The sequence below is a fragment of the Scaptodrosophila lebanonensis genome, unplaced genomic scaffold (assembly GCF_003285725.1).
Source record: "Scaptodrosophila lebanonensis strain 11010-0011.00,11010-0021.00 unplaced genomic scaffold, SlebRS2 tig00001415-arrow-pilon, whole genome shotgun sequence".
NCBI lineage: Eukaryota > Metazoa > Arthropoda > Insecta > Diptera > Drosophilidae > Scaptodrosophila > Scaptodrosophila lebanonensis.
In genome coordinates this window covers 6,567,818-6,588,477 of record NW_022060742.1, presented here as the reverse complement: position 1 = coordinate 6,588,477, position 20,660 = coordinate 6,567,818, and the positions used below count along the sequence as shown (strand labels likewise).

The window sequence follows — 20,660 nt, the reverse complement described above, 5'->3', positions numbered from 1 at the left end:
TACTCGTAAGTACTATCGGTAGTTATAGTTAGCTTTATTATTTATTATTATATTATTTACGGTATTCTCAGACCATTTACAGTATCTTTGTCATCTTAGCAAAGTTGGAAAATTTGTTCAAACATTTATTAAAACCTGTGGGGTTATTCAGTCCGCCTCGGGAACGAATACATTTGAACAGATGCAGGCATTCGAAAATTTAGAAATAGAAAATTGATGTACGATGGACTTGAATGTAAGTCAAGGATAAAGAAAGCTAATCACGCCTAATAGAGGTAGGAAATCCACATCCCGATCAATAGGAATCCATGTAATCCATTCAATCATATTTCCATTGATGGAACAGTCTGTTTTGAATGTGTGTGTGGTTGTAGTTTTTTGTTTTGGCATTTAGGGCTTTTTATTCCAAGAGAAAATTATAATTAATATTATAAATAAATAAATCATTATAACCAACAAGTCCAGTAGTACATTTTTATGAACCATGTACAGCCTTAAAGCTCTCTTTACGGTCCAAAGGGAAGTTTGTCTTTAGGCATTGTATCCCTCGTGTAGAAGCCAAACTGTAGTTGTTGACCTTTTGTTGCTCACTTGTTTATTGCCATTTTGCGTTGCTATCAAACGCATTCGCTTTTGGGTCGTATATCATGTGGGATCCTTTCGGGCGTTGCATTCAAAGTGCAAATTCGTGCGCTTCTATCGCTGGCATGCGTTGCTAAAATGTGCAAATTATGGCAACTAAGTTGCTTTATGTTGTCTAGGACATGCACGCACACACACACACACACACATGCTTATTCACATGCGTCGGCGTCGTTGCAAAATTTGCATATTTGTGTGGCATGCTTTCAGGCGCACGCACACTCTATATCTATGAATGTACTTATATAGTATAAGTGCGGGTGTGTGTATATGTATGGTTGCACTCTGCACACTTTTGTCAAAAAAAAAAAAGAAAACAAAAAACATATGAAAATTATATGATACGATAAACAGAGAAATTTGAGTAATGTTGCGCGTCTGTTTATGATAAAATAAAAAGAAAACTTTGCTTGCGCATTGTTTGTGGCAATTATAAAACATTTTGTAGATGTCAGACACATTTCAAGGCGATGGAATCAGAGTGAACTATTAACATATATCTGGACACATGTGCAGCTCAGAGATTAAGTGTGTGTGAGTGTTATGAACAATTATTCAATTTATGCTTTTGCGGATCTAAATTTAAATTTTATGCTGACTTTAGCTGAGTTGATAGGATAAGCCGTTCTTGCGAATCTCAATTTATATTTCCTACTAATATGGCTGAGCTGATAGGATAAGCTGCTCAAGTAAGGAAGTGACGGTATACGAGTAAAGATGAAGAAGGAGTTATCCAAACGGCCTATTGCAGAAGACAAAACATCTTGGGTGAACATCAGCCCCATAAAGTGTTTGAATGCAAACAGGCTGTTATTAGAAATGGAAAAAAATCAAAACAAAAAAAAAGTTTTCTTTTGGGGGGGGAATCCAGCAAAAAAACATACGAACAAGAAAAAACAAATTTAAAGATCTTGTAATTGCAGTGAGGTTCGCTTTAATATTTGAAGCTGATATTATAAAATTAATTTTTAGTCCAAATAAATGTTGGAAACAACATGAGCAAAATGTTCACTACACAATAAAAGAAAATAAAGGATATCGTATGGAAGGAATATCAATTCTCTATAACAATAGTATTTTTATCTCTTAAGGTATCATAACCATATCCAGTATTACTTTTATAGTGAAACAGTTTTTAGAGTATCAAAATCGTTATAATCATCAAATAATAATCTATAAGTGTACAAAAAGTATCGAAAATATGTTAAGTATCAATATGAATTACCGGACTTGTATAGAGAAGCAATGAATAATATATACAAATACATATATAAAGTAATGAAAAGCATAAAGTATTCATATTATATAGAAACAGTATTTCCATTTTATAAGTATCGAAATTGTACATATATAACGTCTTTAAATAGCATAAAATATTATATTAAAACTATGTTTGCATTTTTTAGGTATACATAAAGTAACGAAAGTGTATCGGCTCTTGATATTATACTGTTTGCATTTTGTAGATTTCGGAAAGGAATATTAATGAAACGATCTCAAGCATAGAGTATCGATCGAAAATAACCACCAAATAGGTATTGTAAATTATTGCAGTATCGAAATCGTATTAAACATGAAAGGGTATCGAAAATTCATACAAAATTGTACTGAAAATAATTAATAAAATTGGTATTGATATACAAAACATGGGGTGTGGTTATAGTATCGATATCCTCTCAATACAAAAAATCTAATTAATTATAAGAAAAAGAGCGCCTGCGTCGTAATCTTATCCTAAAATAGGTTGGCCACACTAATTGCACTTATCTATTTGGCTCATAAAAATGTTTGCCTAAAAGGCAGAATCTATATATTATAGACAGACTTCTTTCAACTGATTTTAAGACGACCAACTTTTCAAAATTCAATGCGGGACAACTTTAGAGGTTGGGAACGGTAGTTTATTTCTGATATAGCGTGCATTAGAAGCTGTTAGGTAGTATGTAATTCAAAAAAAAAACTCTGTTTGTGGATCTTCATTAAACCATAAGATGTGGCTCAGCATCACAATTAATTAGACTATGGATCGCGCGGCTGTCTTATGGCGTGTTTAAAAGAGCAATGCCTATCGGTTCAAGCACGAGAGCTTCTCGGACTTATTGATATCGGTGATTTCTTGATTTCTTGGTCTTGTAGAGTTGCCACCTTTTTAAATGCAATATTAAAAAACAAGGTTGCCCATCACTTCCGCTATTATAAATGCAATGTTGGTAATGTTCGTGTTGTTGCGGGACTACAACGGTCGAGAGACGGTTGGTCGCCCTTTGATTTGATCGGGTGTAGCACATTTTGTCCCTGGATGTCATGATAAATAACAGTAGTGTATTTAAATGCAATTAGGCAGGACCTCGCAACAAGGGCGTACCCAGCTTTTACCAAAGGGGCCAAAAAATTAAAATTTTGATTAAATAATGCCCGATGCATTTAAAAAATAATTTATGCATATGACCCCCCCTGCGTACGCCCTTGCCTCGCAATATCAGGCTATCTATATGCGCTTTGTCACTTGGCTGACTTGAACCAGCCAAAGCTGACCATCTTTGCCGGATGGTGGTTTTTAAATGAAAGCACCGCAATAGATGGAAATATTGACTTGATTTCCATTTAAAATGTTTACTTAAATATCTCCTTGCGTCCACCTTCAAGTCTTGAAAAGTTTTGATAGTGCGCAGTGTGGGTTTTTGTTTGACCTTTACATTAAATCAAGATACAAAAGTGACCTTTTTCATAGACTCACATCCTACCTTAATCACTCACATTTAGTTAATTTAATAAGCAAATAACAATAACAACACCTTCATTCACGCATATGTACATGGCGAGCGGGCAAAGTTGAAAGTTCCCAGTTCGCAGTCCGCAGTCCGCATTCCAGAGAATAACAACAATTAACCAAACAAACTTGACCCAAAACTTTTGCATAAAGAAAACAAGAGCCAGCTGCTGGATTTATTTGCTAGCCCGTCGTTGTTTTGTGTTTTCCCAACCTGATTTACACACTTTTGCATTACAAATCCAACCAACCGGTAGCCAGCAACTTTTTATTAGCTTCAACTTTTAGCCCAAACTACCAATGCATCCATCCATACAAGCACACATTAAAATCTACATACTCGCACTATAGATTGTGGAACTCTGCGTTACGCATTTCTCACTATGTGGCAGACCACAGTGGCTTCTGGTGATGCGACAGCTTATAGAAAATCCCCCATCAACGTTGGCGTCATTTTGTGGCAGCACTTTCAAAACTTGCTGTGCCACAACAGGCTGAAACTTTCAGTTAAGCTGAAAATTGTTCTAAAACAAAAATGTGGAAAAAACAAAGCCATGAGAAAAAGACAAGACAAGCATTTTGTGCATTATCATTTCGCTAAAAGCTTTTTCTTAAACAAAAAAAAAAAAAGAAGGAAAAGAAAACTTTAATCGGGGAGTGTGCTTCGGTGTTCCGTTGTGCCACAGGACCTGTGCATATTTATAATTTTAAATCTAATTTGTGTGTGCGCGCAAATCGAAAATGCGACGCTAACCCTCATTTGCAGCTTCAAACGCCTACGTTGCGCTGCTTCCAACAAGCAGCTGCGTCACGACCCCAACAGCAGCAGCAGCAGCAGCAACAACAACACGCACAACCACTACAAAGGTACAACAACAACAACCACAACAGCGTCTGTCTCCCACGCAGTCCCACAAAGCTGCCGAAGAAGAAAGAGACACGCAGGCACACATAAATACAATTACTTATTTAGATTGTTCTGCGTGCGTGCGTGTGTGTGTGTGGGTGTCGGAAATAAAGTAGGCGTTGCATACTTTTGAGCGCGCCATTTAAAGCGAAACGACAGCAGCGGAAGCACAAATATGTATGTATGTATGGAAACAAAAACTGAAACCAACTATGCTTATCAAAAGACAACAACAATCGGAAATTATGCATCACCTAATCATCAAAAAGAGCTAAACATAGTCCCGATGTGGTCTTTCGGCACAAACTCCTGCCGTCACGAAACATCGCCCCCAATAGCTTCCGAATTATAGACAACGAAACCGATACACATATGGACAGAGTAATAGGTACACGTTTATCATTAACATTATCATTTTAACTGCATACAATTCTTCCAATAAATGAGACTACACTCTTTAATAAAAATTTAAGCATCCCTTCATTTAAGGTGATTTTTTTTTTTTTGCGTATTTAACTAAAACTACATGAGGCTAGAGTCTTAAATCAAAATTTAAGTAGGGCATCCCCTTAATTCTATTTGGTTTCTTTAAAAATTAAAATGGAATTAGTTCACTATTCTGTCAAAAATTTCTTCGTCTTTGCATATTTAACTAAAACAGAGCTGAAAATCGTATAGATAAGCTGAATTAGGCATTGTAGTGTGGCAGAGTAAAGGATTTCTATAAAAAGACATCGGCTGTTTGTTAAACAATTGAAGGCCCTCTTAATTGCAGCACGAACAAGAAAGAACCATGTCGTTAGTAGAGCTTTAAACAATCCCTTCGTATCATCGGAATTCTTTGTTAGATATTTTAGTCTTTTTTATAAGCTTTTTTATTTCTTTAGTTTTATTTAGTTAAAGTTCTCTATGGTATGGATTTTTTATGTATATATATATTTTTTTCTTTCTTTTTTCATTTACATCGACTGCATTGTTTGTCGATGAAATAAATAAATAAAATAAATAAAAAATCAAAAGCTATATCCCCTTAAATAGGTCATGAGTTACAATCCCGCACAGTTTGTCTGCAGATAACGAGGAAAAAATGTCAAGACGAGGCTATTGTACGGGTCAGTGATAAGCTGTGGATACCGGGATCACCAAACATACGTGAGGCGGGAAATTTACAACTCCCCTGATGAGGACGGAATCTATATGCCGCTATGATCTCCTTTTATCTTCTGATGCTTAACCAGCTGTACTGGAAAAGTGCAACTGAGTGTGTTGGAGCAAGGCGGACGAGCACTGGACATGAAAAGAGCTAAAACATTCCTTAAGCTGAAAGGGATTGGTGCGGCGCTATGTCCAATCCACCTTTTAATATATGCAGAAGCTGTAGAGATAAAAAATACTGCTGTTTTATCCAGACACCCCTCTTAGGCGGACAGTCGTAAGTATTCAAGTATCCCCTTATTGTTCTCAAGCGATCAATATAGCGCCAGCCAACTCCACCTAAAATGCAGTGAAGAATAAAAAGCCTCACTCGCTTATAAATAAATTTCTCTCAAATCAAACGAAATAAAATATGCAAATAAATACAAACATATTCAGTATATCTATAAAATTCAGGCGAGAGGGGATCCTAATTTTAAAAAGACAGATCGAATTGCTGGTGTAAAATTGTTGTTTCTATTCCGTTGGCCGTTATTGTACATAAGTATACCAGTACATATATGTATGTATATTAAATGTACCTACATGTGTTATCATTTTCGCATACATTGCCATTATCAAGCAACAGCAAAACACCATATTACCAAGCTCATCATCATTATTGCCAACATCATTATCAGCAACAGCTCAGCATGTCCCAAGTAGTCCATCAAAGTCAAACTTACCTGCAACAGAGAAAGAGAAATTGAAAGTATAACGCAAGTTAAATAAAGTTAAGTGTTTATATGTACACCTACTTATGTGTGTGTATATGTATGTGTATGTGTGTAAATAACAACAATACTTATAATACATATACATATGTATATATACTTGGCAGCAGTATATTCTCTTTTGGCTTTTGCTTTTCGACGCTGCTGATGTTTCATGCGCCTAAAATGCCTCCTCCTTGTTTATCTTTCGTTGCTACATTTTTGCCTTCTAAGTTTATGTTGCTGTTTGTTTTTTTTCTCGTTCTTATTGCTGTCGCCTTGCCGCCTTGTCGCATTGTTGGCTTGTTTGGCAATCAAGCTAAGTAAATGCGTCGGCGCACATTTGCAGATAATGGCAGCCAAACGAAATTAAAATTGATGCGTGTTTGCCAAAGCATAATACAATACTATAGTTGCTCTTGACAGTTGGGCGATGTTCGCAATTGTGTTTAACAGATGGAAGAGTGATGTCCCGGCATTAAGTAATGTCTGATTGGCCATTTCTGGATAGCACAAGTGTAATTCAGACAACGATGGGACATTGTGTTCACTTATAAGCACCATTTAGTGCCTCCTACGCCACTATACAGCAACAAGGATTTCCTTTTACACCCTAAAGCTTGCAAGGGCGTACTTAAAAAACTGCAAATATTTCCTACAGGTGTATAAGGGATCAGGATGAAGATACGAAACGATGTGCATACAGCCCCATATGAACATAAAAAATTATTCAATCATGACATCTAGGGGTACCTGCTAGCCGATCTGTCCAAACTCTCTTAACATGGCGTATTCCTAACGAGCTATACCCACAAGTGTCTATATAGTGCCAAATCAAAATCAGAGTCTATATTCGGTGAGCTTCAAAGAAACCAAAATGAGTTTATACCACTAAAAGCTATCCTAAACATATCCTTAAACTTATTGTTGACATGAGAATTTTCAATCAATAGCCCCATTATTGATTCAAATTAAATAGAAACTAAATAACACAATGAAGGTACTGGAGACATAATAATTATTATTATGATCCAAATTATTTTTTCCAATTGTAATTAAACAAATACCATTTTATGTTTCAAATTGAATTTTGTGTTCCTAAAAAGTGTTGAGAAACAATTGAAAAGTTCTTAAAAATTGTCTGTCTTTAAAAAGTGTTGAGTAATAACTCAGGCATTTATTAGCAATTTTTTTAAATAAATAAGGAATTTTTTGAATGTTTGCATTTGAATTTTTGAATGTTAAAAATTTTATTATATTTGCAAGAAAGATAAAAACGCCAATAATGTAGCCCAAGATGTAAAAAAATTACTTAAAAAATTACTGTCCTCGAAACATTATGTCACTTTAAATATTAAGGGAATATTATTCTAAAGTACTCAGCCAAATAAAAAATTACAAATCGACCGCGAATAATATCGAAGACACAGGCCACAGGAATTTTTAAATTCACTAAACCCTTCTGCACAGCCGCCACATGAATTGAAGCTACAAATCGGAATTCCAATCATGCTTTTGAGAAATTTGATCATCCCATTTAAATCCCAGTAAAAACAGTTTTTGCGTTAACTAACTATTAACAAGTCCCAAGACCAAAGCTTCGGGTCGGAGCTCCTGTAAATCAATGTATTTTGCTGCCACAAAATAAAAAAAAACATCAAATATCGTTTAGAGAGAAGCTCTGACTCGACAAAGAATATAAAGGAGAACCAAAATTCATTAAAACTTTACTATTCAAACTATGTTTATAATTTTAATCTTTTTAATTTAAAAATAGAATACGGCAATAAAGGAAAGATCTATAAAAACAGTGCTGCAAAATGTCCGTAAATGGACGATTTATGTTGGAAATACAGCAAGTAGGAATACGGGGAACCTTTTTGGCTTTTAAGTAATAACAATGTGTATGCATTTAAATTACAATTTATGGTGGGAAAACAAATTCGAAATACCGCTAATAAGAGCGCATGTTGCCCTTTTGACTTTAAAGTAATAATTACACGTGCGTATTTAAATTACTTTTTTTGTTATTGCCCTCAAAATACTGACAGAGTTGTTAAGATACGCATGAGGCATAATAACTGCCTCAACCGGATGCAAGAGTGGAAGAGGGGGGAAATCAAAATTAATGCGTTGCGCTCTTTGGCACGAAAATTAATTTGCAAAGTGGCGAACAAATTAATTTTGTATTACAGTTTAAATATTTGCAGAACGGGCCGAGTAACAAACAAATGATTAATGACAGCCGCACGCTGCAGAAGCCCATAGAGGAGGTGGTGGGGGCTGCCACGTTAACGTTGCAACCAAGGCCGTGTCCTCGCCGCGCCTAGGCTAGGCTAATAAGCCAGCCATTGCCCTACTTATCTACATACTTACATGTATATATGTATGTAAATATGTATCTGCTAGTTTGTGTTTTAGTGTGTGTGTGTGTAGTGTCAACAAGCACTTGAGCAGCAATCTCAATGGCCAAACATTAGCCAGCGCCTGCCTGATTAAACTCAACAAGTGAAACCTCTTACTAGCACCTCCCGGCCCCTTCCCCCCTCTATGCCAGCCAGCACCCTCTCCTTCTCTCTTGCTGGCCACTTGCGAAAAGAGTTTCAATTTCATAAAGTAAACGAGGATGTTGCCGCTGCTGCTGAAGATAAAAGTTGCCCAAGTGGCGGGGCAGATAAAACACGTTTAACCCTGTCGGGCCGGGCTGGGCCGACCTCTATATGTACTATAATACTCGTATAGCCATCTTCTTGGTGCCCCTTTCACCCGGCAACACTTAACGCCATTTGTTTGCAGCGCATAATTGTGGCAAAGGGCTGCCGACCCCTTTTCTCACTACGGCCTCTTCTAGTTGTTGTTGTTGCTGCTCTCGCTGTCCCTCCATTAAAAATTCATTGCTTAATTCAGCGCCAAACGGGAGGAGATGCAGCAACATCAAGAATAACGACAACAACAAGAAAAAGGGCAAACAATAATGTGTTGAGATGAAAATGGCGCCGCACCTCGCTTAAAAATGCACAGCAACAATTTCCGTTTCCGTTCGTCAGAATTACTCTTCAGTTGTTGGTGTTGTTGTTGTTGTTGTTGTTGTCGTTTCTGTTTCTGTTTGATGCCAACGCGTCGTTTGCGAAACATTGTGGCGCGACGTCTACGACGAGTGATAAATGTTTGGCCTATTAACGGCACAAATCAAGGTGATGACGAGCCGTCGAGGGTTGCAAGCACTGCTCTGGACTTTCCAGAATGGTGGCAGCAACTGCCGTTGATGTTGCTGCAGCTGACGTTGATGTTGACAGCAACGCTCAATTGCCAATTCACAGAGGTACAGAGGCACAAACACACGCACACACAAGCAGTAGAACTAGAGATGGATACAATTTCATCTGCAAGTCTTAGAGACTATTATTTATTTAGTAGATGATTTCAGTTATGAAACGCTTCAAGAGATTTCTTCATACTTTGTTTCACACACGTTTTCAATTCACTGGGAGTTTATTTTAGCATTTATTGTAATTTTTTGATATTCTTTTGAACACACAAGCCCATTTCCAACAATTTAAAAACGATTTAGTTTTTAACAGCATTTTTGGCTCATTTAATCATAGCGCGGAAGTGCTCGAGGTTAGGCTTTTTATATTTGTTAACATGTATTGTTAAGGTGCTAAACCTGTAAGCACGGATTCAATGCTTATATTGAACAGAAGAAAACAATTTTTGTCTCATATTATACAATGATTTTTTTCGCAACATTTATATTTATAAAAGGTCCCTTCAATCCCTTCCCACTATGTTACATTACTTTTAAAAAACAACAACCACTTGTAATCGATTAATTTAACGTTACAAGCCGATAACATATCCGATAGAATCGCCGAATGCAATCAAGCGACTGATTATTATCTTTTTCTTCTAAAGATTTGTTTTCTCACAATCTTTAATCACCGTAACTTTTTTCATAGGTTTGTTGGAACAACATATATCAATAGCTTCACATTTTGAGTTCCTTTTTTCATAGACGCGTTTGTTTACCGATATTTTTCGATTATTTAGTCAACATTCATTCGACCATTCACGAAATCGGACACGAGCACGCAATGTCACGACCGAATTGAATTGCGTTGAATATGTTTCATGGATCTTTTCTAATTGGTATACTAAATCCAGAAAAGTATTTTTATTAAATTTTAGGTTTATTTTAAAATTGATTTTTGGACAGTTTTGATTTGAAATTTTTATATAAAAATTTCGTACAGGCAGTCTGTTTTCTGTGTACCTTCTAAAACTTCTTTCGTTGCAACTTTAGATATTTGGAGATATTTTTAAAGATATTTGTAAAACAATTATTTAGTCAGCCCTACATAAAACAGTATAACTGTCTAAACAACAAAGTACGGATGGATAGATTTCCCTTCCTTAGTTGAAGTGACATGAGGCACGTGCATGAAATTCTTTGGAAACATTCTGTTTATATGTTTTTATTTGTATGCAGCCTGTATTGTTAAATATTTTAACAGCACAGTCAGCAGTTCCAATAATCGATAACAACATTCCGCGGATGTCGCAAAATTATTAACATCACACTAAGTGTAATATTTTGTGCAAACGGGAGCATGGCTCTTAATTCTATACAATGCATTGAACTTTGTCAGAATACTTATGATATTATAATATAAAATTGATTTTGGTTTTGGCTCCATTTCAACGCTATTTTATTTATATATGGAGTCTTTTTAAACTTTTTAATAGGAGGATTCTACTCTATTTCAATTCCTCTCTACGTTGGCTCTAAAATATAATGTAACAGTGTTCAGTATTTTTTAATACAATTTTAATTGTGTTGCGTTGAAGCTTTGAATTATTTTTGCTTTTTCCAGGAGTATTGCGTTGTCCATTATTCACAAACAATTTTCCATTATTTATATGAACATGGAGTCCATCTCTAGCTCTCACACACACACACAAACACACAAGTAAAACACATACGCCAAGAATCAACTCTGGCGTTAAATTGAAACGCGGCAAAGACGACGACAAATAAGAGGACGAGGACGCCGACGCCGAGGAAGATGACGAAGGCTCTCACTTATAACGGGCAACTCCAGATAAAGCAACACTTTTTGCCTTTGACTGTGCCCAACGTGGCGTATAATCGATTTTATTTCGATTTATTTTGGCCCAAGCAGCAAATTGCGTAGCCGCCGCATAGGAGGCGCACAAGAAACGGTCGCACATTAACTGAAATCAATCGCAGACGGCCCCATTTGCAATTGGCGCTTATTTTGCATATGTCTGCACACTTAACGCCTGCTTTGGCTTTGGCTTTCGCTTTGGAACTGCCCATTGGCCCGCCCACCATCCAGGCTGGTCAATGCACGCAAAGACGCCCAGAAGGTCAAAGCATTTGCATGGCATGCGACGAAAGCATCGCGTGGCTTTGAGCGGCGGCTTTGCCAGCATAAGTGGCATAAATCAATAGCGGGCTCAAAGGCAAGGTAGATAAGAAAGCGTGAGTCAGAAAACGTTCAAATTCCGGCCCATTAAAAATGATCTATGGGTTGGCGGGGTGTGTTTGTACAGTTAGAATAGGAATAGACACGTCGGAGTTTATTTGCAATTTGCAGTGCCTTGGAGAGCGTTTTAAATTAATGCGACCTAGGCAGCTTAAATAAATAAATAATACCCAATATGCATACCAATTATAAATAAGTACTTGTACTATACAAGTATATGTGCAATCAAACGTCTCCGTACTAAACAAAAATGCAAAAGAAATATATATTTATATGTTTTACATACAGCTGTTTCGATTGAAATACCTATGTGTGATGTAATTTTTGTATTCTCTAAACTATTCTAGATTATAGAATCTTGGTTTATGCCGCTGTCCATTCATTTAAGCACTACAGACCAGACTAATGCTGTAGATGCTTAAAGCATTTTTTAAAAGCGTTGAAGGCCATTATCTCTATTTTATATATGATCAAAGGGAAATGTAAAACGTGCTTCTCATAGAAGTGCCAATGAAGCTACATATGGAGTCATTTATCTCTTAACCGATTTGTCTAAAATCTATTTCTTATAGCTAGAAAATTACGGAATAATAAGAACATTTTTTTATTTTAATATCGTTAATATTATTGATAAGCCCAGCTTTATGTTGCAAAAGAATATCTTTATATCTTAACGGACATGATGATGACATGTTTGTCTTTTCACAATTAATCTGGCCGGCTTCGGTACACAACTTCGAGATAACTATGAAGAAGACCGACTGCGCAAAGAATTAGGAATAAGAAACAATGGGAAGACATCAAGTTGAACAAACAAAACTAATTTGCATTTATGAAGATGACGTTTCAACAATTGTTATCAACTCTAACTTACAAACTCAACTTCTAACTACAATTAAACCCCACTTTTGGGATGAATTACAACAAATTTAAACTAAAAGTTGTTGATCCCCAATGGAAAAATGGTTTGGTTTGGCTTTAATTTTTTTATTTATAGACTGAAAACTACTATAAAAATGCATTTGAACTAAATCTATATATGAAGGGAGGAAAACGGCATTGCAAGTAATTGCTTAGAACTGACCATTACTCTAAAGACTTAAGCCTATAATTAGGAAATCTAAAGTCCTACTTTAAGCAGCTTGAATGCTCTGACTCCTATAATGTGGAAGTTCCGCGCAAAAACGGAAAGTTGATTTTGAAAATATTACGCTCTTTCAATTTTACTTAACTAACTCAATTTTATATTTGGTTTTTCTTGTCCAAAGAAGTGTGTCTCCATTACAGCAAGGCGCAGCTACCTGTTAGCATCTCATCAATCAGCCTCTGAAAGTCCTTGTCTTAACTGCAACTTCCTAATCTATGCCTTCAAGAGAGATAAGCTTAAATTTCTACATTATCATTCATCATGTTCGTGCGTGGCTTTTCTTCCTAAACAAATGCCTTTCTGGCAATCAAACAGCTTTATATAAACATAATAAGCATTTCCCCGTCCAAGAAAACACACGGGCTGACCTTGTCAGGCCTCCGGGGCCCAGCTGAGCCATTTGTGGCTAATAAACTACCAAATATGCGAGAACAAACTAGAGCATAGCCCTGACTCAACCTACAGCTCCTCACCCCCTCAACCACTCCCACTCCCTCTCCCCGACCCCGACCCTGTCCCTCAACCACAACTCGACTGAACTACTCAATGGCCTGCAGCAACAAAAAGCCTTTGTTAACTTGCCGTCAAGTTATGAGACGCCTGCCTGGCATGTTAAACTAGCCAAGTTGTGTGTGTGTGTTTGGATTTGTGTGTGTGTGTGTGTGTGTGTGTTTTTTTTTTTTTTTTTATAGCTATACGAGCTAAAGGCTGGGTAATCTTCGAAAGATATTGGTAGCCCGAGCTACCAATATGCACGATTCGCATGTGAGACAAGACTTACTCTTTGGCTTGCTCGCGCCTACGTACTAAACCCCCATCCTTATCCGTATCCTCCAGACCATGTGTTCCCCCCGGTACCGCCGTCAAGCATGACTTCAGGGGGTGGTGATTCAGCGAGTGCTGATCTCTAGGGTTGCAGCTCTTTCTTTTTCTGCCATCCTTTGTAGCTTTATGACTTCTCTGGCGAAGTCGCACACATGGGTCCAGTTTTCGATGGATGCCAGCATCAGGTTTACTACCGTACTATGTGTAACCTGCGCCCCTACTACCCTTTCTAGGTGGTTCCGCTGGCGGTCGTATCGCGAACAGTGGAAGAACACGTGTTCTACATCTTCTATGCAACTTGCACATTCCGGGCAAGTGTTGTTGTTGTCATGCTTGTATTTGTGCAGGTATGCGCGAAAACAGCCATGTCCTGTTAGCAGCTGGGCCAAATAGTAGTTGACCTGCCCATGTCTCCTTTCGATCCACTCCTTTATGTTTCCTAACAGCTTGTGTGTCCATCTTCCTTTGGTGGATGTGTCCCAGCGGTGTTGCCATGTTGCCATCGCCTCATCACTTAGCCTCCGGGAGTATGTTACGCCGGTTCTTCTGCCAAGGTACCTCTGCTTTTCTGCCTCTGCCAGCAGCTCTAGCGGTGGCATTCCTGCGATTACTATTGCTGCTTCCGTTGATACAGTACGGAACGAGAAAGATACCCTAAGGGCACACCTTCGGTAGGCTGAGAGCAGGTGCTTCTTATATGAAGTTTTAGCCATTGCTTCAGACCAGATGGGCGCTGCGTATAGGGCTACTGATGTGACTACATTCATCAATAGTAACCTTCTGTCTTGCCTCGGTCCACCAAGGTTGGGCATTATTCGTGCTAGGGCATTGCTTACTCCAGCACACCGTCCTCCAACATATTTGAGGTGCTCCTTGTAGTTGAGTCTGTTGTCTATCATGACTCCCAGGTACTTGATTGCTGCTTTTGAGGTGATCTGTTCATTCCCTACTTCTATTGTTATGAACTCTACTTTTTTCCTGCTGCTTACAAGTAGCACCTCTGTCTTGTGGTCAGCTAGTTTGAGTCCTATGCTTGCTATCCAGCTCCTAGCTATTGCTACAGTTTTGTTACACATTCTTGTCAGTATGTCAAGGTGTTTTCCCGTCACTACTATTGCTATATCGTCCGCGAACCCAGTGATTTCTGCCCTCTTGGGCAGTTCCAGCCTAAGTATGCCATCATACATTATGTTCCATAGTATTGGGCCTAACACTGATCCCTGTGGTACACCCGCTGTCACGGCATAATGCTTTCTGCCTTCGTCTGTGTCGTACAGGAGCACTCTGTCGTTAAGGTAGTCCCTAATGATCTCTACTAGGTACTTTGGTACATTTTTCCCATCAAGTGCTGCAAGAATGACATCCCAGTCTGCTGAGTTAAAGGCATTTTTCACGTCCAGCGTGATAATGGCGCAGTACTCTTTTTCTCCCTCGAGCCACCGCACTCCTTTAATGGCGTCTTTCGCTGTGTGTATAACTGCTGCTATCGCATCTACTGTGGAGCGGGCTTTGCGGAAGCCATATTGTCGGTCTGAGAGGCCATCTCCTTCCAGTGCTTCGTCCAGTCTTCTGCTAATTATTTTTTCCAGTAGTTTGCCGGCAGTGTCAATCATGCAGAGCGGCCGGTAGCCTGAAGCGTCCTGGGCGCTATTTCCTTTTGGGATTAGCACCAGTCTTTGCTTCTTCCAGATCCGGGGGAATTTCCTCTCCTTAATGCATGCGTCGAAGGTCTCTCTGAATAGTTCAGCTTCGTGTTCGATAGCCGTCCTGAGGGCAATGTTTGGGACTCCATCCACTCCAGGTGCTTTCTTTAGTTTTAGTCCTCTGCTCGCCGCCTCTAATTCTTCAAGAGTGACACCTGGGATGTTTTCTGTGGCCTCACAGCTTGCCACTGAGTATGTAATTTCTGCCCTCTGGGGGAAGAGTCCCTCCACAATTGCCTTGAGCTTCGTAGCGCATGTTGTGACTGGTGGACGGAAGCTGCTTAGCTTTTTCATTACCAGCTTGTACCCTGTGCCCCATGGGTTATTCTCAACGTCATCGCACATCTCTCTGTAGCAGTTCCTTTTGCTTTGGGTGATAGCTTTTTTTAAGGTGGCTCTCGCAGCCTTATACTCTTCTTGAAGTTCGACAAAGTTTTCGCGACCTCTAGCTCTCTGGCATATTCGACGTGCGCGTATGCATTTCTTGCGGAGGTCGGCAATCTGTCTGTTCCACCAGTAGACGGGTTGTCTTCTAGCCTGTTGGCCTTTCTTGGCCATAGACGCGTTACAGGCATCAGCAATGCAACGCATCAGGATGGTCGCTTTGTTGCTCGCACTACCCATTAGGTGACACTCACCCATCGACAGTTTGAATGCCTCTTTGTCGAAGGTGGTGTCTCTCCATCCTGGATTGGGTCGGATGCCATTTGTTGGGTTCCGTCTCGTGGGTCGTCTGTGGATCTCAAATATTATTGCCTGGTGGTCACTGTGCGTGTATTCATCCGATACGTGCCATTCCGCTGAGGGTAGTAGGGCAGAACTGATGAAAGTTATGTCGATCTTTGAGCTTCTCCCCCCTCTGGAGAAAGTGTCCTTTTCACCGCAGTTGAGCAGTGCTACATCCAGGGTTGCAAACGCTTCAAGAAGGTATTCTCCCCTGAGGTTCGTGCGATTTGAGCCCCACTCGACTGCCCATGCATTGAAGTCGCCTGCGATAACTATGGGCTTTACTTCTTCCGCGTCTTTGACGAGCTTATCAAGTGCATGTCTGTACGTCTCTAGCGGCATGCTGGGGGGGTAGTAACAGCTGTAGTATGTTATTCCGTTCACTGTGCTTTTTACGTATCCTTCCTCGCCGCTGTGCGTCTTCTCAAGTGGATACTTGCCGCATGTCCATATTGATGCTTTATTGCATCCGCTAGTGGTCCATCGTTGTGAGTCATCCGCTCTGTAGTGTTCGCTGAGGATTGCTAGGTCGATTTTTTGCTCGCGCACTATCTGTTTTAGAAGCTCCTGGGCAGCCTCGCAGTGGTTTAAGTTCAATTGAAGGACCCTCATTTGTGTTTATTCAGGACCTTCCTGCGGGCTGATATATAGTGGGGGCATTTAGGCCCTCCTGTGACATGCCTGGCGTCGGCATTTGGGTCGTTTCTGCATAGTAGGCAGTGTGGGTCTCCTTGGCACGCTTTGGCTAGGTGGTCAAGTCCCCCGCACTTGAAGCAGTGCTTCGACCAGTCTTTGAGACTTCTACAGTTTCTTGCCATATGCCCGAAGTCAAGGCATTTGTAGCATCTTGTCGGTGTAGACCTTTTGAGTAGTCTGCAGACTGTCCATCCAACTCGCAGTTTGCCTAACTCTTCTGCCTCTTTTGCCTGTTTCTCCGGTATGACGATTATGGCCGTCCTAGTGCCACCAGGAGCATCCCTGATTACTTTGATGGCCTCGCCATGTATGTCACCTATCTGGTTCCTCCATGCGGTGAGTATTTCGTCCTCCGTAGTCACTTCATCGAGGTACCTTAGCTCGAACGTGGCTTCTTGTGTAAGCATTCTGACCTCGACCTCAGTGGGCAGTATGCTTTTGATGTGCTCCTGTTGTTGTCCGGTGGTCACATCGGTTGCTCTCTTAAATTCGAGCAGCAGCTCTCCTTTTTGCGTCTTCCGTACGGCATGGACCTCTTCTCCGACTGTTTTCAATTCAGGGGCGTTTTTTACCTTCCTGAGAATATCTGCGAATGACAGTTTCTCCGTCGGCTTGATAATCATGACATCAGGCCTAGGCGGTCTCCTTCGCTTTTTTGATACTTGTATCCACTTGCTGGTTGCCTGTGTGTGTGTGTGTGTGTGTGTGTGTGTGTGTGTGTGTGTGTGTGTGTGTGTGTGTGAGTAAGTCCTTAATACATGCACGGAAAAGTTAGGCCGGACACGGCAAAAGTTGCCGTACTTAATGCATTTAATTACAGCAAAATGGTAAATAAATACGAAAAGCAGTAACTTTTTCCACCAACCAACTAAAAAGGAGCACGGCGTGCGATGAGCAGGAGCAGAGAGCAGAGAGCCAGCGGGCAGTCAAACAAAGCCACCGCAATGAGCGAGCCACCATCGACAGCCAACGGTGGCACCCCATGACATGACAAGAACATGACAACTCAATTGGCCCCGGCCACTGGCACAGTGGTCCCAAATGCTCAACAATACTATAGTTGTTGTTAAGCATTAGAGTTTGCGAAACAAGTTTTCACAATGCCCCCACTAATTTGAGGTACAAGCTCGGAATCCTTTAGTGGATTCAACGGCAAGCACATCCTTGGCGCCAAACACCTCACAAAGGCAATGCACATTTTACACAGCAATTATTTCAATACAACGCTACTCTGGTCTACAAAAACAGAAATGGTACACAGCATGCCTTTATTTATTTATTTATTATGTCAATAACTGCCAACGACTGCTCGTAAATAAAAATATTTCGAATTGAGATTAAACTGATTAACATGACAGAAAATTTAATTTAATCTTTGTGGGTCGTAAATACATTTTATTTTTGAACAAATTTGTTAATTTGGATAATCAAGTTGACATCAGTCGCTTTTTCTTTGTATGTATGTATGTATGTATATACGAGTATGTATCCGATGCGCCAACAGGAGAATCAAAAAGATAACCGCTTGAGGGTGCAACGTTAATTAACCAAATTAACTCGATAATATTAAAAAAGGCTTTGGGTCGTTGAAACATATTTTGTTGCCAGACTTTTGTTTTCTTTAATCTTTTAACTCACTAGAACCCATTGCAGTCGTAAATTGAAAAAAATCTGTTTAGAAGTCTGCCCACAAATGATGGATGGCGATGAATACGATGCTCATGAGCTCGAACTATCAGTCTTTAGTACGCATAATTTTCCTCTCTCTATTTAAGTAATCTAATTAGATTTTAATTAGAATTAAGTTTTCTCCTTTATTTACCATTATTTTCAGTTTGTTAGGTTTATAACGTCTCCTACAATATTTGGCTATGAATGGCAAATAAAATTTCAATTATTTTTGAAAATTTAACGTATTTTTTGCCAATATAATTTATTGCTATCTTTATCCTGCCCATATTTGTTGATGTAATAATAATAAAACACAATAATAGGGTGAACATTTTTTGAACCGCATATCCAAATCAAAAGCTGATTATGTAAATAAAAAGTACAATTAGTGTCTAGTACAAAATCGGGAAAAGTTATGAAAGATAACTATAATGTGCGCTTTATCTGACTAGCTGGCAGCTCTAGTGAGAGATAATTCATAAATTCGTACTATCAGTCTTTAAAGAAGCAGTTTTTGACCCGCAAAACCAAATATAAATTCCTCGTTGATAAAAAAAATTATATTAAATAGTTGTAATATCCAGAGCAAGGTATGGAAAATCGTTCATAAGTAGAAGGAACTGTTGATCTGACTAGCTGGCATGTTCATGGGTTCATTATAAATTGCAATTACAACTATCCAACTATCATTTAAGTTGAATAAACAATTTCCTAATTCCGATGCAACATCTTATATGATCTGTTTACCATAAATATTGAAGAACTATCACAGAAATGTTGAACTTTTGAGCAAAGCCAAACTCTTTTTAACTGCCCAAAGAGTTGAATTTCATTTAAAAAAGTAAACACCTAATTCTAGGAAAAAGTCATGTAAAAAATTTTTTAAAAAAAAGACATTACTTTAAATCGTGCGTGTAAAAAAATACCGTGTAAAAACAGAATTGGGTGTATATATTTTGCTCGATTATTGCGTAAAAACATATCCATAAAATTTTGAATTATGATAATTAATTATTACAAAACAGACGCACAACGGAAACTTTGTCTCCTTTTTCAGGTATGCTGGGAAAAGAGTTTTCTTCAAAAATCAGACTAACTTTTGGCATTGACATGTTATTGCTTTTCAATGAAGGAACATCGGATTTGAGTAATTTTTAAGTCATATTTTGTTCAGAGAATTATGCAAACTTGTAACTGAAAATTTATGTATTCTGCTCCATAAAAAAAACTTGTTATGTTTCGTAAGCTGAAAGCTGTTCTTAAACAACTTTCAAGATAATGCAATCTTGATGTCGATTATTGTTTCTTTGTAGTTGTTTGTTCCACAGTTCAGGCACGACAGTGCAACGGGGCGTATAAGTAACCGCTTTTATTGTCATTTGCGCGCCACTCAATAAGCAAACAAGCCTCTTCTCTCTCTATCCCAATCTCTCTCTCTCTCTCTCTCTCTAGCTTCTTCGACCACATGCAGCGCTCCACTCTGTCAATTCAAGGGACCTGAACAGAACAGAACTGAACCGAACTGACCCGACCTGGTCTCCAATGGTGCGAAGGGGGGCTTCGCAATGCAATTATGTGCAGCACATGAAGAGTCTGACATGTACAACGATGATAATAATGATGATGATGATGATGATGATGACGATGACGCAGCTAAGAAGAAGCAAATAATAATGATGATGGTGATGATATTGTTGGGGGCGGCGATGAACACCAACTAAGTAGGCCAACTTAAATAAACAAACGAAGACAGAGGAACAGAGCAAAAGAAACAACTTTGCAATTACATAAAAAATGTAAGGCACTCTGATTGTTTTAAATAAACACGTCGCATTAAATTTTCAAAGCAACAATTTGAGCTGCGCCCGCAAAGCAGCAGCAACAATAATACCCCCAAGATTGTCCCTGACAAATAATACCCCGCACTGTTGTTGTTTCTTTTTTTATTATTATTTATACCTCGTGTTGTCATTCGTTCTGAAGAAAAAGAATCTGTCCCCGAAAACGGGCCAAACGGCGCGCACAGCAGTCCTCAAGGTTCAAGGACTCATTTTATTATTGCCATTGATGTGAGTGTGTGGTTGTCTATAGGTATGTGTGGGTATGTGTGTGTGTGTGTGTGTGGGTGCAAATAAAGATAATCTTTGCGTGGCGCA

The 20,660-nt window shown here is 39.0% G+C and overlaps 1 protein-coding gene across 2 annotated transcripts in view; it reads right to left on the bottom strand.

Moving 5' to 3' along the window:
- Nucleotides 1-20,660, bottom strand: part of LOC115632971 (phosphatase and actin regulator 2) — a 188,274-nt gene that overhangs the window by 147,215 nt on the left and 20,399 nt on the right. The gene's annotated exons all lie outside the window — the stretch shown is intronic.